This window comes from Colobus angolensis, unplaced genomic scaffold (genome assembly GCF_000951035.1).
Source record: "Colobus angolensis palliatus isolate OR3802 unplaced genomic scaffold, Cang.pa_1.0 Scaffold522, whole genome shotgun sequence".
Classification (NCBI taxonomy): Eukaryota; Metazoa; Chordata; class Mammalia; order Primates; family Cercopithecidae; genus Colobus; species Colobus angolensis.
In genome coordinates, this window is record NW_012118733.1 from 907,575 (window position 1) to 925,044 (window position 17,470).

General features: G+C 38.9%; 1 long non-coding RNA gene across 1 annotated transcript in view; it reads right to left on the reverse strand.

Annotated features, from left to right (window-relative positions):
- Positions 1-969: 969 nt before the first annotated feature.
- The window catches only part of LOC105525226, a 33,894-nt gene continuing 17,393 nt past the window's right edge, over positions 970-17,470 (reverse strand). The window contains exons 4-6 of the long non-coding RNA XR_001003877.1: positions 6,311-6,350; positions 3,877-3,999; positions 970-1,341 (exon numbers count right to left, since the gene is read on the reverse strand). This is a non-coding gene — a long non-coding RNA (uncharacterized LOC105525226). The remainder of the gene's footprint in view (positions 1,342-3,876; positions 4,000-6,310; positions 6,351-17,470) is intronic.

Genomic DNA, 17,470 nt, shown 5'->3' on the forward strand with positions numbered 1-17,470 from the left:
GACAGATGGAAGGCTTTGACTTGCTTCTTAAATCTTTGGGAAAACCAGTGAATAGGTTAGGACCAAATGTCAGCTTAGGTCTCAGTTCCCATGTCTTTTAGGAGTACCCCAAAAGGTTGCCAAGGGAAGGAAGAAAGAGATCAGAGGGACAGAAAAAGCAAACACAAGCATATCAGAATATCCCCATGCTATGTTTGTGGAAGTCCACTTACTTGAGCATATCACCATTTCTGACTCTAGGAGCATAAAACAGGCCGCTAAGAAACATCAGTTTTCTGCGTTAACATTTTCCTGCACACATGAGGAAGGGGTAAGTGATTTTCCTTACCACAATTTAAAAACAGTTTCTTTATCTCTCTCCTGAAGGTCTGAGAATCAGATTTCTACCCAGACACGTTCCAACTTCCTGGCCTTTACAGCTTAGGTGTGAGGCGGAAAATCAGACTGACTGATGTGGGTCTGGGTGAAGCGGGAGGCAGGCAGCCCACAGCACAGGTGCGAGAGGCAGAGAAAGGACTGGATCCAGCCCCTTCCCTGGCACTTACTAGCCGGTTTATCCTTATGAAATTTCCTCGACCTCTCTGAGCTTCCATTTATGTAATCTGTAAAAGAAGGGCCATAAAAAGACATTCCTCAGCACTTTCTGTGAGGATTAAGAGAATACATTTGAAAAGCGCTTGTGAACTCTAAACGGCTGTTTGAATGACTGTGGTTTTATGATTTCCCTAGTTGAGTATGCAGTGGAGAGGCTGGGAACACTTGCCTACACTTTTCATCAACCTGCCTTGCTTTTTTCCTGGGTGGACTCCAATATACTTGGGAAAAAAAAGAGGTGTCTCATTTGTCCTGCTCTTGTCTCTCCATGTGGTTCGAGCTAATGGAGAAGATGGGGAACTGCCAGGGTTGCAGGATATGGGCTCCTTGCCAGCTCTGATGCCACAGGCTCTCACCCAGCAGGGTCCCACAAAATGCCAGTTAAGTACCTTTATTGAAACATGAAAAATGTAAAATTATTCGGTCAGCTTTGGCACACTCTGCACTGTGATATGGGCACATTTTTGCCATTTCCATTTGTACTTTATTATTTTATGTGATAGCTGCTAGATCAAACCCTGGTCTGCATCTTTGCCAAAATGTGCATAGTTAACTTCTTTTCTCAACTTGGGATCCAAGAACATCTATTATGGATTATGAATGAGGCTGCAGGATGTGGGGTTTCCTGTCTTGAGTAAACCATGGAACTTAGATAACCTCGGCTGGGGTGACCAGTCCACTTTTCCCCCTTGAACTTAATCCGCCAGGGATTATTTCCAAGATAACAGGTGATTTTTAGCTTCTGGGCTGCAAATAGAAGAAGGGTAGAAAAATGACAACTGACAGGTTTCATTCATAGCACGTGGGAGTTTTGTTTCCAAAATATGTGTTTGAAATTTTCCCTTGTAGAACTCTCCATAGAGGACATGGGAACATCCATCTATTGTATCCATTGGGGCAGGTGGAACGGAAGCTGAGCTTTTTCCTTGGAGTTAAACAGAAGGATTTGGACAATCAAGGGAAGAATTTTCTTTTAGATAGCAAACACTGTGTAGACTTTCCAAGGTTCCCTAGGAAGTTTGAGGCTTTCTGGGTTTGTTGGAGATGCCTGCTTCAACCACAACTCAAACATAGAAACAAACTGAAAACTGTCTTAATTTCAAGCATTAGTAGAAACAAAGAAAGAGGAAACCCTATGAGGATAAGGGCCAAATGGACAAGAAACAAAACTGGCAAGAAATTACATCTGTCACTGCCTGAGGAATGGCTTCATGACAATCAACCTGGGTAGGGAAGGGATGATGACGGTGTGTAGGCGTATGCTGAGCGTTAGGTGGGGAGACGCCTTTATTTGGTGTTTTGTTTTTCAAGACCTTATTACTTTCACAGCTTCTTACATTTCTTGGAATTAGAGATTGGAGAAAATGAACAATTATTAAGGGTCCACTTGTGCCAGGCTTTTACCTTCACTACCTAACTTTCCTCTCTCTGCCACCTGTGAGGAAGATGTGGTTGTTCTCCTGTCTTATAGATGAGGATACTGATGGTTAAGGAAAGGATAAGGTGCTCAAGGCTTAAGGACAGAAACAGTAAATCCTGAGATAAGAGATGTGAGGCAAGTTTTGTTCTCCAAAAGCCTTTTCACTGGTTTGCATTGCTTAAGCAACCTACGGAATATTCACTTATTCTTTATTTTGAGGGTATTACCTTCATCTGACTAAATCTGAAGTTTGGGGGAAAATGCATTTTCTACAATAGAGGAAGTCCTGTTTAGAACTGATATCATCTTCCACATCCTAATTTAGTGTGGGGGTAAGGAACTCCTGATGAAGGAAGGTAATATTTTGGATTTGGGTCAGTTGGATGTTTTCAATATCCATCTATTCATCCATGTATTCACTCATCTACTCATTCATTTTATCCATCCATCCATCCATCCATCCATCCATCCATCCAGCCAGCCAGCCAGCCAGCCAGCCAGCCAGCCATAGCTTTCTACGTGCTAGAAGAGATGTGTAAAAATGAGAATTATAACACCTACTTAGAAATTTTTTATTAGTTTAGAGGAAATTTATGAGAAGAGGTAAGCATATTGGTACATGCCCAATAAGTAGGAGCACTTACTGTAATGAAATACAGTCACTGCCCTCATGAAAATGCAGTGTAGGAGCTAGGAGGAAGAAAGAAAATTATTCATAAAGCAAGTTTGCATGCGATGAATGCCATGGTAAAGATAAACATCAAAAGAAAATTTTTTGGAAGTTGGGGGAAGAAACCTCTCCTGAATAGAGATTCAGGGAAGGCCTTGGAAAATGGGTCTGATTTCAACAGGGGGAGGTACATTTACCAGGATAAGGAGGGTGCCTAGTGATCTTCCCTCTGTCGGTGTGTTGGGGGGTGCGGATTTGTCATGGCATGGAGTTTGATTTAAAATGATAGTTCATGAGGGGGAAAAAATGAGATGGAGATGGAAGTTTGACCAAATGCTGGAGGATATTGAGTGGTAAGCTTCAGGTCCAACCATGCCCTTGGTAATGGCTGCCTATCCCTGCATGTGAGTGGTAGAGTTGCAAGACATTCAACCAAGATGATAATTGCAGAGCTCTTCTGGAACATTCAACATGACTGCAGCACTGTTTTTTCTTATCATGTAATGTGATCTGTCCTAATTCCCCATTCCTGACCAGGCTTTTGTCACTGGACTTCTTCCTATGCCTGTTCCCAACTCTTAGTTCCAACCTTCAGTCCCTCCTGTCACTTACCTCATCCTTGTATCTCAACTCATCCTGAGCCTCTCTCTAACCCTAGGAGGAAGGGTTGGGATGAACTGAGGCTCGGAGATTGGGGCAGGAGGACTGTTCTACAACACTTGATTTTTTTTGTTGTTGTTGTTTTTAATTTGTTATTTTAGGGGCAGCATTCAGATGTCCTTGTATCAAAGCAGTTCTGACAGCATGACTGAATTAACCAGAGTTGAGTCAAAAAGTCTCATGCCACTCTCAAATTGAGAGCAGTTGGCATTTTCATCTTCTGAGCCCAGATTTTGGATCTGTCTCCCTGAGCACCCACCTCTGTAGGCCAGAAGGTGAAGGACAGGGGGCCAGTGGGGCTTTGAGGTGTAATTGGAAATGCAATGCAATGAGGTGCTTTGCTGGTGATATGCTGAGACAAATGGCCAACAGAGACCCACACCCACAGCAGAAATCCATCACTTGGCAATATTTATTTGCTCCACAATTTACTCAGTTTCTAAAACTGGAACTGATCTCATGAGGACCAAACACAGCCCCAGTTCCAGCCTTGGGAGTTGGGGAAGAGAACTTGGTCTGGGTTATCAATTACTGTATCTGCAATTGTGGAACAGGCAGCTATGAATCAAACAGACTGGGCACATCTTCATATTTCAGAAATGGGTGTATGGAAATGCATCCTCCTGGGTGTGAGTCCCATCTCCTTTTGCCAGGCCTGAAATAAAGAAAGTGGAGAGTTTGTGGGGTCTGTGCTTTTTCACTGAGCAAGTACTGCATGGTTCCTTCAAAGCCATAGATCTGCAAATCAGGTTCTTGTTAGAGAAAAAGGTGATATGAGACAAGGGAGCAGTCAAGGTCAAGAGCTAGGAACAAAAGAATGAATATAAAAGAGGGCATGAAAGAAAACAGAATGGCAAAGAGTATGTGCTCAATATGTCTCTCTTCCTCTCTCCCTCCCTCCTTCCTTTCCTTCTTTTTTCTCTCCTTTCTGTTTTTTGGTAACTTTTTACAAACTGAATGCATCTATGTAATTAGCACCCAGATGAAGTAGCAGTACACTCTCAGCATCCCAGAAGGGCCCCCTCACTCCCACTTCCATGGAGTAACATAGAGTAACATGGAGGAATCGCACAAAAGTTAAGCAAATAAGTTGCTTACATTTGTGCAAATAGCTTAAGTTGCTTAACTTTGTGTGATTCCTCCATGTTGCTGTATATTGTTGTAGATGGTTCATTCTGATTGCCCAATAGCATGCCATTGTGTGAATATCTTTTTTTTTTTTTTTTTTGAGACAGAGTCTTGCTCTGTTGCCCAGGCTGGAGTGCAGTGGCCGGATCTCAGCTCACTGCAAGCTCCGCCTCCCGGGTTCACGCCATTCTCCTGCCTCAGCCTCCTGAGTAGCTGGGACTACAGGCGCCCGCCACCACGCCTGGCTAGTTTTTTGTATTTTTTAGTAGAGACGAGGTTTCACCGTGTTAGCCAGGATGGTCTCGATCTCCTGACCTCATGATCCGCCCGTCTCGGCCTCCCAAAGTGCTGGGATTACAGGCTTGAGCCACCGCGCCCGGCCGTGTGAATATCTTTATCCATTCTGGAGTTGGTGATAATTGGAGTAGTTTCCAGTTTGGGGCTATAATGAAATAGTACTGCTTTGCACATTCTAGTGCATGTCTTTATGAACAAATGTATGCATGTCTGTTGAGTATACATCTAGGGGTGAAGTTGTGGGATGCTAGGGTGCACATATGTTCAGCTTTATATATAACAACAAATGGTTTTCAAAAGTGGTAGCTCCAAAACAAACATCTATTAGCCACATAGATACCATTAGCTAGTGAAAGCACTGGATGTTATGCCAAAACTTGCTTAACACATATTTGTTAGTTGAAAGTGATTTGAGATACTTTGCATTAAGGGACTACTCAGAGCATTTATGTCTTGTGTGTTCAGTTCCCCCTTCTTGGTCCTTTTCATAATAGCTAAAATAATAACTAACATTTATGAAACAACTTCTGCAAGTCAGGAGCTATGCAAAGTTTTTCACATGCATCATCTCATTTAATTTTTTTTTTTTTTGACAGAGTCTTGCTCTTTCACCCGGGCTGGAGTGCAGTGGCATGATCTCGGCTCACTGCAATCTCTGCTTCCCAGGTTCAAGCGATTCTCCTGCCTCAGACTCCTGAGTAGCTGAAATTATAGGCACGCACTACCATGCCCAGATAATTTTTGTATTTTTAGTAGATACAGGGTTTTACCATGTTGGCCAGAGCTGGTCTCGAACTCCTGACTTCAAGTGATCTGCCCTCCTCAGCCTCCCAAAGTTCTGGGATTACAAGTGTGAGCCACCACACCCTACCCTCATTTAATCTTTGCAACAATCCTGAGGCAGTTAATATTATCCTCATTTTAAAGCTTTAAAATGGAAGATTGGAGAGTGAATTTTCCACGATCATAGAGTGAGCAAGTGGCATAGCTGGAATTTGAGCAGAGGGAATCTCATACCAGCAGAAGTTCCCTCAGCAGGTGCATTAACTCTCTAAGGAAAAAGAGAGGCATTTAGAAGATTGTCAATAGATTTCCCCAGGTATAAGTGTCTGCTGGGGAAAGATGGAAACCCTCACCTAGCACAGTCAGCAAGGACAGTAGCTGTCTCCACAGGCTGGAAGGACTGGCCAAAAGGGTGCAGAACAGGTGTCCAGAACAGGGATCAGCATTCTTTCTGCAAAGGGCCAGATGGCAAGTTTTCAGGCTTTGTAGGCCATACAGGGGATCCCTGTTGCAACTACACAACCCTGCCACTGCAGCTGTAGACAATATGCAAATGAATGGGTATGACTGTGTTCCAGTGGAACTTTATTTGGAAAACAGGCAGTGGGTTAGATTTGGCCCACAGGCCATAGTTTGTTGCCCCTGGCCTCAAGGCCTTTGAATCACAAGCCTAGGGTAAGGACGGGAGATTGAGTGGAAAGCTAGTGGTGGGGCATGAGGGGCTAATTGCTGTGGCAAACTGCCATGTAGTAACTTACCTCTTTGTGGTGGATGTTCTCAAATCCCAGGCTGCCCTTCCTGTAAAAGCAACAGATCAAACCATGCCTCTGGGTGCAAGTCTTGGAGAACCTGAAACATGCAGTTCAGAGTCCTGAGTCTCTGACTGCTGCCACAGCTTTTCTGGCTATGGGTGGAGAAAGTGCTTATATCCATTAGCCCACTAGAGGTGGGCTTTCAGGTTATTTCAGCAGCATTTATTTGTGATAGGGTACTATTATGCAGATAATGGTGTGCCGATAAAACCAGAACTTCTCAAACTGGGTTCCAAAGAACAGTAGTGTTCCCTGGGATGCCAATGGGTATTCCACTCAAAAAGGGTTGTGGAAACAGATGGATTTGAAATATCAGGATAAATACATTTACTATATTTCTTTACTAAAGAATCTTCATTTAAAAAAAATCTTTAAAGAGAATCATGTCTTTCAGTTCTCAGTTTAAATACCTTTTACTCAGAGAGAATTTCTCTGACAGCCCAATGAGCTATCGGGTCACCGTATGCCCCACCTCTCTCATTTACCTGTCTGCGTGTTCTCTAATATTTGTTTTTGAGCTTGTTTTCTTCTTACATCATGGTTGGAATCTTATCTGTCTTGCTTACTCTTTTTCCATACTACCTAAAGCACTGTCTGGTACATGGTAGGTGCTCAATAAATGTTTGTTGATTGACTAATAAAATGAATGTGCATGGTATATTAATAAGTTTGAGACATAATATATGGCATTTCTAAACTATCCAGGAAATAAGATAAACCTTTTTTTGGCAAAACCCACTAGTATTTCCTAGGACTTTAGGGATACATGGAACACATTTGGCAAATAATGGTTTTAGACCAATGCCATGTTATATCTCTGCTGGCTTGTGACTGTTGACTTTCTCTTGGTTTGGAAACTGGTTTCAGCATGTTATAACTGTTCTGATGTGAGTGGATTTGAAGTTAGTTCTATTGGAAACCTAGGGTCATTCCTCTGGTTGGTGAATACCACCAGCTAATGACCCTACAACCAGTCTGCAGGACTTGCATTGACATGAATTCTGGTCCTTACTTGATTGGGATAAAATAATATAAGCAATAGATGTGGAGGTTTAGAGAAGGGTTCTTTCTAGAGGCTCAAGAGAGCCATTCTGATTCTGATCAGGAAGCCATATGGCGATAAGGATAGCTTTAGCTTCAGGTTTCACGTTAAAGGCAGGGTCAGATTTCACAGTCACAGCATCTGATGAAGCTTTTCCTAGGGGACCTGGGGAAAAGCAACTTCTCTAATGAATGGTCAGCAATGAATTCTCCCCTCATCCTTCCCCCCCTGCAAAACAATGCATGTTAACATTTCTAATCTCCAGATCCCACCAGTCAGTGCTAGCTCAATGTCCTACAGTTTTGACCCAGAGCATCCATATCCCAGCCCTCTAAAGACAGAATTAAGCCAACCAGTCCTGAGGATAATGCAGATACCTTTTACTTTCCATATTTAGATTAAGAGGACGCTATAAGCAAATCCCACTTTCTCTTTGACTTTAATTGCACCAACCTAATATGTTCTAAAGGAAAAAAAAAAGTGGACCCAAATGACAACTAAATTTTTGTACTTCAGAGGGGGTTAAGATGATAATATTTGAAGAAAAATGGGCATTAAAATTCCAGAAGCGTTTTTGTCAAGAACCCCTCACATTTGTCGAGCACTTATTACGTACCAGGAAATAGCCTAAGTATTTTTCCTGTCTTCTGTTACGTAACCTCACAATAATCCTGTGAGGAATATATGGCTGTTTTCCCCCTTTTACAGATACAGATAAAGAAAACCAGGCATTTGCTTTAGTTCTTGCAGCCTTTAAGTAGCAGTTGCAGTTTAAACACTGGCAGTCTGACTCCAGATTCTATTACATTCCATTCACCAGTCTACAGCATCCCTTTTGTTTTTACCTGTCCTTTCTCCACTAAACATATTTTTCCGTAAAGGTAATACCAGTTCACTATTTGTAAAAAATTTAATTAATGTGTAGTTATAAATTATAGGGAGAAAAAATTCCCCCATTAGATTCTACTTCCTAAGACAACTTCATAAGCACTTGCTAAGTATTCTTTTAGATGTTTATATACATATAGCAATGAGATATTTCTATCATTATATACCTATATCTTTATCATTTTTACACACGATTATTCAATTTGCTTTTCCTGCATACCAATGTACTTGAACATTTTTCATGCCAACACATATAGCCAGCTTAATCTTGTGTGATAGTTATATAGTTTTTTAGTTCATGGTTGTACCATAATTTAAATAAATAGAAGTATGTTTTCTTCTAGCATTTCACTTGGGCTTGACTTTGTTTATACTCTTTATTTTTTGATATTATATATGTTACTTTTTAATAGTGAAATATACCAAACTTTTCTTTAGTGGTTTATTTTTGCTGCAAGGCTTTTCCCCCATGATCTAACTTTTATACTTAATGATGTCTGAGTTTCACACCATATCATTTCCTTTTCCTTATATCTTGTTGCTTTCATAGAGCTTCTCTGCCATACTACTTTTCACTCGCTTATGCCAAGAGTTAATACATTTATGGCTTTAAAATTTCTTTTACCGGAAGGCCTCATTTCTGTGCCACCCAATAGAGCTCTGCATGATAACATTTGAAAGTTTGAAATCTGACGTACATATTTATTTAAATTAACATATATAGGTTTCTTGGCTTAATTAACATATATAGGTTTTTAGGAAGGCCAGAGTTGATTTTGGGTACTGCCACTGACTTTCTGGTTGACTTGAATCCTATGGGTCAGTATCTTCTCTGTCTTGACATCAGTGCTAGGAGATTTGCCTAGTAATATAATCTGTTTCTTTGGCATATTATTATTTTCTTGTTATTGTTCATATGTTTATTAAATGCCTCTCTTTGCCGGTGAGTGGAAAGTAGTGGGTGGAAAGTTTTTCAGAATTTTATCAGCAGACACTTTCCTACCAGAATTCTTTCAAATGCTAATGTTTGATGTCAGGAAGAAAGAGATCCAGAATGCTGTGGTCACTCTTGACCCCCTTTGCTCTATGACCTCTCTGTTCTTTAGTGACCAACTGAGAACACAGTAGCATCATTACTCCAAGTCTCTTGGGGAAGATCAAAACACTCAGCAGCTGTAACATGTTTAGCTATGCCTACGCATTTCTGTCTGCCTATGCGGTTATCAATTCATACACTACAAGGCAGTGAGTTATAAGCTTTTAGTTTTTTTTTTAATCCCACTGATTCCCTTTGAAAGCTAAAGACATTTTCTCCAGGTAGATATAGATAAAAACTTGTGAACAATTCAGGGCAATTAGCCACTTGATCAGGTTTAAGTTTTTCCAGGTAAACACTACTTGGGCTTTGTATTAGCAAATGAAGATCTTAAAGGTCAGGATAATACAGCAACTTCCAGTGAAATAAATCTCACAATTTTTTTCCAATTATACATCTCTCATGCATCTGTACTGGACACAATATTCTTCCTATGTCCATATCCCAACTTGGTCTTTAACATCTTTCATGCTTGATTTATACTTGTGAAAGTCATAAGTACCTTTGATGGATCAACTAAAATGTTACTTTTCAAAGAAAACCTTTTCTGACAATGTAAGTAGATGGCATATCTCCCTTCTCCAAAGTTGCACCCAAGCATTTGTATCTCTCTCTTGAATCATCTATGATTTACTTGGTTATAAAAATAGTTGTCCTTCATCTATTCAACAAACCCTTACTAGGCATTGAGAACCTCAAAATAAATATAATGTTCTTGCCCACCCAGAGATGAAGAATCAGATATACATTTGAGAGTCTCCAGAAAATTAAAAACCCTAGATAAGCATACGTATGCACTTAAACCAAACATTTGAATCTCAGAAGATTTGTCCACAACTAGATTGAGAACTTATGCCATGTGATTGCTTGAGTAAATATATGAACAAATAATATTATTATAATATAATATAAATGAAGTGGTAACAATGTTCCCAGTGTATTTTTTAAAGAAGGGGGATCTCAGTTGATCTCTAACCTTCCATGAACCTCTGCTCTTGAATAATGGTAGGTTAGATATTTCAGACCAACCATTGAACTTTAGATAATTAAAAAATGTGGATAAAATATAAAGTTTTTATTCTAAAAATCAATGTTCTAATGATACAATGAGCTTGTAATGGATTGAAGTCAAGAGAGGTAAGAAATTCAGAGAAAAGAGCAAAACTCTGGTACTTTTGTCTTGGTCTTAGTCCATTTTATGCTGCAGTAACAGATTACCAAAAACTAGACAATTTATAATGAACAGAAATTTATTGACTCATAGCTCTAGAGCCTGAGAATTCCAAGATCAAGGGGCTGGCATCTGACCAGGACCTTCATGCTGCATCATGACGTGATAGAAGGCATCACATGATGGGAAGCCAAAGAGAGGGAGAGCGAGAGCAAGAGGGGGTCAAATTCCTCCTTTTCTAAGAAACCCACTCCCAATATGATAAACCTATTCCCCCAATAATGGTATTAATTCATTCATGAGAGAAGAAACCTCATTGCCTAATTATCTCCTAAAGGTTCTACCCCTTAATACAATTGCCTTGGGGATTAAGTTTCTAACACATGGTTTTTGGGGAACACATTCAAATAATAGCAGCTTTGGAAGCATTTACTGTTTCAGAAGGTGTGGCTGGAAAGGTTGAATTGTATATTCAGTGACTTTCCTCATCTAGGAGAACAAGAACAATATAGAGCTCTCCAGGAATGGAGACCCTAGTGATCCACTCCCTGCTTTAGGGCTGAGACCTAAAGGACTGCTCTCTAGAAGTAAAAGTGAACCATGCACAAGCTAGTCTTCACATAGAGTCATACTCCAACTCTTCTGGGTGACTCAGAAAATCTGAAGACTTGAAAAAGTGGTCTCATATGCCTAAACGTCCTAAGTACCTGCCAGTCGCAAATTAAAAACATCATTGGTGGAAGAAAATGTCATATGAGGCCCTATATTAATTCTACAAGTAATTTAAAAACCAGGCATCAGAGGGAGATAAGTTAATATGGGTAAACACCATAAGAAATAATAGATGATAGAATTAGATCCACCAGTACCCCAGAAACTGAAAATACTGCACATAGAATATAAGAGAGCTTTGGTTGCTGTGGTAAAAGAGATAGAAGCCAAGTTTGAAATTTTTGACGGTGAACTATAATCTACAAGAAGTGATACAGTAGATTTGAAGAGGAACTATTAATCAGTAGAAGTTCTTGAACTAAATGAACTAAAAAATATAAAAACCAAAATGAACAGCTCAATAGGTTTAACTGCAGATTAGACTTGGTCAAAGAAAGAGCTGAAAATCAGGTCATCAGAGACTATACAGAATGAAAGAGAGAAAGTCAAAATAATTGAACATGCTGAAGGGCAGGTAAGATACACTGAGTGAGAAGGTTGGACATACATTTAATTGGAGTTCTGGAAGGAGAGGAGAGAATGAGGCAGCAACAGTATTTAAAGAGACAATGAGAGAGTCTTAGCCCTTCAATATGCTGATAATATTCTAATAGCAATAACATCTTACTGAAGTCTATATTCCCTGAAATATAGCCTTTATTAAGTGTCTGTTGAATTCGTTAGGTGAGGAAACATTCCTATTATGTTCTAATCTAGTTTTATATCTTTGAAATTATATCAAAAGTTCTTTCAAAATAGCATACTCTTTAAAATAATGTTAGGCAATGTGAACTACTGTCTGATGTGGATATGTGTTCAAATATTTGAATCTCTTTATTTGCAGTTGTTACTTCAAAAATTAGATCTAAATCTATAATTGACACTATAAAGTTTAAGCTCTCATTTATAATCTTATGATTAATTTTTGACCAAAAATCTCGCTAAACTCATATACGTTATCTATGATAATACTCTATTTGATTTCTTACAATGTAAGTTTTATAGCAGCCTTTGGCATTGAGTTAAATATTCCAATCTGGTCACAGGCAATGAAAACATTAATATTTACTTGCTTTTGCCTTGTCCTCTTTAATGACATGGTATTTTGATAACTTTATATTGTAATTGGAAATAGAGAAGAAAAATGATGTTTTATAGCTTCCCTGGGAAGCAGATTCTGAGACAAAGATATGCGTGCAGGAAGTTTATTGGGGGAATGCCTGGATCCGCATGTGGGATCATGAAGGAAGTAGGATTGGGCAGAGGGGAGATTGAACTGCAATGTAGTCACAACAGAGGCTCCAGATGATTCCACACCGAGCTCTGCAACTCAGATGGTCCTTCAGCAATTGTCTCATCCTGCAGCAAAGGGGTTGAGGCTGTACACCTTCTCCCCTGCATCATTGACCAGTTGTCAGATGAAGGCTGCTTCCAGATATGGGACATGGCTACTATGATCTGTTTGTATCAATACAGCACTTCTGATATCAAATGTGTGAGGCGGTTCCCACAATAACAACCAACTCTTCAACTTTCTGGATGCCACCTGGGTTCCTACCTTTAGCTTCAATTCTGATACTAACTACCTGGAGTTAGCATCAGATCTCACAAGTTAAGGGCTTAATCCCATGAGACTGCTTCTACTTCGTATGCCAATCACCTGAAAATTCCTACCAATTGGCTTCATAGCTAGGGAGTTCCCACAGCTCCCTCTTCAGGTTTGATAATTTGCTAGAACAGCTCCCAGATCTCAGGAAAGCACTTTATTTACATTTACCAGTTTATGATAAAGGACAAAAATGAATAGCCAGATGGAGAGGTACATAGAGGAGGTCTGGAAAGGTCCTGAGAGCAGGAACATTAGTCCCAGGAAGTTAGGGTGCAGCACCCTACTAGCAGGTCGACGTGTTCAACAACCTGGAAGCACTCTGAACCCCATCATTTGAGGTTTTTATGTAGGCTCCATGACATAGGCCTGATTGATTGAATCATTGGCCTTTGGCAGTTACTTTGATCTCCAGCCCCTCTCCTTTCCCTGAAGGTTGTGAGGTGAGGCTGAAAGTTCCAACCCTCCAACTATATGTTAGTCTTTCTGGCAACCAGAGTCCATCCTGAATCTGTCTAGGGTCCTCCAGTCACCAGCCATCTCATTAGCATACAAAAAGACACGCTTAGCACTCTGGAAATTCCAAGGCTCTTAGAAGCATTTGTGTCAGGGACCAGGGACTAAGACCAAATATTATAACAAAAGATACTCCTATCATTCAGGAAATTAGAAGGATTTTTCTGTGCCAGGAACTGGGGATGAAGACCAAATATATATATATTTTTTACCATATCATAGTGTCACATGACCTTGGATACTTTTTTTAACCTTACAGCAATTTCCAGAAGATACTGCTGAGAGCTGTTGGTCACTAATACTCTCTGTGGTTGGGAGGATAATTGCCTCAGTTCTGAAGGGGAGACCTTGGAGGAACACGCCCAGCATTCACTACATATGATTATTGATAAGACTGAGCATCATAAGACATGGGTTCAAATCTTGGCTTTGCTCTTAATTGGCTGTGTGACCTTAGGCAAGCCATGTAACCTTTTAGGAAAAAATTTCCTCATCTGTAAAATAAGTGGTAGTGATGAGATCAGTTTTTCCTAAACTTTAATCATTTGCATACTACTTTTATGATTTTTTTCATATTTTTGGTTCAACTAAACTATTGTTTACTTAACACTATTATTTCCAGGAAATTTGTACATTAAACTTTTTTTTGTTTCTTTTTCTAGAGCTGCACATCAAAAATGTAATCATTTTAACTTAACATTATTTAAGGTGAAACTTTTTTACATAGCCATAGTATAGCAGTAGCACTTAGCACATACAGGAAGTAGCCACAAAAATAAATGTAATATAAACACATAAAGTTATTTAAATCCAGCTAGATATTGTTGCCTGTGCAGTCTCTGAGCCTCAGGTCTGCTTTCTGTTTTCTAAAAAGATTAGCAAATATTGGAGAGGTATTGGAAATAGGCTAATAACTGAGACTTGAACAGACATTTCCCAAAAGAAGAATAAACTCTTTACTGAGAATAAACATTTTTCTTTATGTGATACAGTGATATTTAATGCTGTGTCTCCTGTGGCATCTAAATTTAGATCATATACTCTCAGTAGGAGTTTGTCGACCTTTCAAAAAAATCCTGGATTAGGCAGTCTTTTGGGTAAAATTATATTGTTCCATGATTCGATACTTGTGTGAGAAGAGTATTGGGGAAAAGATAAGAATTATAATTTTTTCACATCATGCATCTATTAAATACTATCCAGAAGCTTGAGGAATTAAGTTTATTGGCTGAGGTTCCTAATATTATGAGCATGCCATATTTGAAATTTGGCCATGATGAATAGTAAAGAGAATTCAATGCTTCAATTATTTCAATATCCCTGGAAGAAGGAGCCTTTCATAAAAAATAGACCCTCCTTCCTTGAGAAACCTAATATAGTCCTACCCTATGACCCAGCTTTCCCTCCTCTGAAGTGGCTGATCTGAAGTCAAATGCTCTAGGATCCCTTCTTCGTGAAATCACCGGTTTCTTAATCAGATGTCTTTTTTCATGCTGACCAGGCATTAGCCCACTTATCTTGGAACATTTAGGCATTAATAGGAGGGACCTAGAAAATTGTCCTTCTTGTGATCTTCCTGGAAGATATCAAACCCTGTACTGAGATGCTTAAACCTGCAGACTCACTTCTAGAATTCCATTATCTCTGCATATGTAGGTCACCATGAGGCGCAGAGCTTTGAGTCTTCTCTAGGACTTCAGCTGTATTCTAAATGTTATTGGAGTTGCTATTCCTGATTCTTTTTGATGTTTATTTTTAGAATTGATACATCATATTTTTACTTTTACATATTTATGGGATACATGTGATATTTTGTTATATATATAGAATGTGTAATGATCAAGTCAGAGTATTTGGACTATCCATCACTTTGAGTATTGGTCATTTCTATGTGTTGGGAGCAGTTCAAGTTCTCTCCTCTAGCTCTATTTAAATATACAATACATTGTTGTTAACTATAGGCACACCACTCTCCTATTGAACACTAGAACTTATTTTTCTAACTGTATGTTTGTACACATTAACCAACCTCTCTTTACTCTTCCTCCACATTGACCACCACACACCCTTCCCAGCCTCTGATAACCAACAAGCTAATCTCTATTTCCATGAGATCTACTTTTTTTTTTAGCTCCCATGTATGAGCGAGAACATGAAATATTTGTCTTTCTGTGCCTGGCTTGTTTCACATAACATAATGATCTCTGGTTCAATCCATGTTGCTGCAAATAACATAATTTGATCCTTTTTTATGGCTGAATAGTATGTCATTATGTATATATGCCACATTTTCTTTATCCATTCATTCACTGATGGACATTCAAGTTGATTCCCTATCTTGGCACTTGTGAATATTGTTGCAGTAAACATGGGGGTGCAGGTATCTCTTTGATATATAGATTTTCTTTACTTTGGATAAATACTCAGTGGTAGAATTGCTGGATCACATGGTAGTTCTATTTTCAGTTCTTTTTAGAAATCTCCATACTGTTTTCCACAGTGGCTGTACTAATTTACACTCCAACCAAATGCATATGAGTTTATTTTTCTGTGCATCCTCACTAGCATCTGATATTTTTTGTCTTTTTAATAATATCCATTCTTCCTGGGGTAAGATATTATCTCAGTGTGGTTTTGATTTGCATTTACCTGATGATTAGTGATGCTGGATATTTTTTCATATACCTGTTGACCATTTGTGTGTCTTATTTTGAGGAATGTCTATTCATACCCTTTGACCACTTTGTAATAAAATTATTTATTTATATATTTTTTGCCATTGAGTTCCTTGTGTATTCTGGATATTAGTCCCTTGTTGGATGAATAGTTTGCAAATATTTCTCCCGATCAACAAGTTACCTCTTCATTCTATTGGTTGTTTCCTCTTCTGCACAGCTTTTTAGTTTACCATAGTCCCATATGTCTATTTTTGGTTTTGTTGCCTGTGCTTTTGAGGTCTTAGCCATAAAATCTTTGCCTTGGGCCAGTGTCCTAAAGTGTCTCCCCTAAGGTTTCTTCTAGTAGTCTTAAAGTTTTGGGTCTTATGTTTAAGTCTTTAATCCATCTTGAGTTGATTTTTAGACATGCTGAGAGATAGGGGTCCATTTTCATTCTTCTGCACATGAATTTTCCGCTTTCCCACCACCATTTGTTGAAGAGGATGTCCTTTCCCCAGTGTATGTTCTTGGTACCTTTGTCCAAAATTAGTTGGCTGCAAATATGTGGATTTATTTCTGGGTTCTCTATTATGTTTCATTGGTCTATGTATCTGTTTTTGTACCAATACCATGCTGTTTTGGTTGCTGCAAGCTTATAATATATGTAGAAGTCAGGTAGTGTAATGCTTCAGCTTTGTTCTTTGTGCTTAGGATTGCTTTGGCTCTTCAAGCTCTTTTTTTGGTTCTATACTAATTTTAGATTTTTTTTTAATTCCGTGAAAAATAACATTGGTATTTTGATAAGGATTGGATTGAATCTGTAGATTGCTTTGGGTAGTATAGTTGTTTCAACAATATTAAGTTTTCTGATCCATAAGCATGGGATGTCTTTCCATTTTTTAGTGTCCTCCTCAATTTTCTTCATCAATGTTTTGCAGTTTTCCTTGTGGAGATCCTTCACCACCTTAAAGCCTTGAAACACAACTTACAAATCTATGACACACAGCAAAAGTTGTGCTAGGAGAAATGTTTATAGCAATAAATGCCTACTTCAAAAAAGTAGAAAATACTTCAAATAAGCATTTTGATAATGCACCTGAAAGAATTGGAAAAGCAAGAGCAAAACAAACCCAGAATGAGTAGAAGGAAATAACTAATAAAAATCAGAACAGAGATAAATGAAATACTGACTAAAAAATAATGCTAAGAATCACCACCTTACATTTATTCCCAGGTATTTTATGTTTGGTAGCTATTGTGAGATTGCTTTCTTGATGTAGCTTTTTTTATTGGTTATTTGATTATTGGTATATAAAAATGCTACTGATTTTTGTGTTTTGGTTTTGTATCCTGTCACTTTACTGAAATTGTTTATCAGCTCTAAAAGTTTTTGGTGGAGCTTTTTGACTTTTGTACATG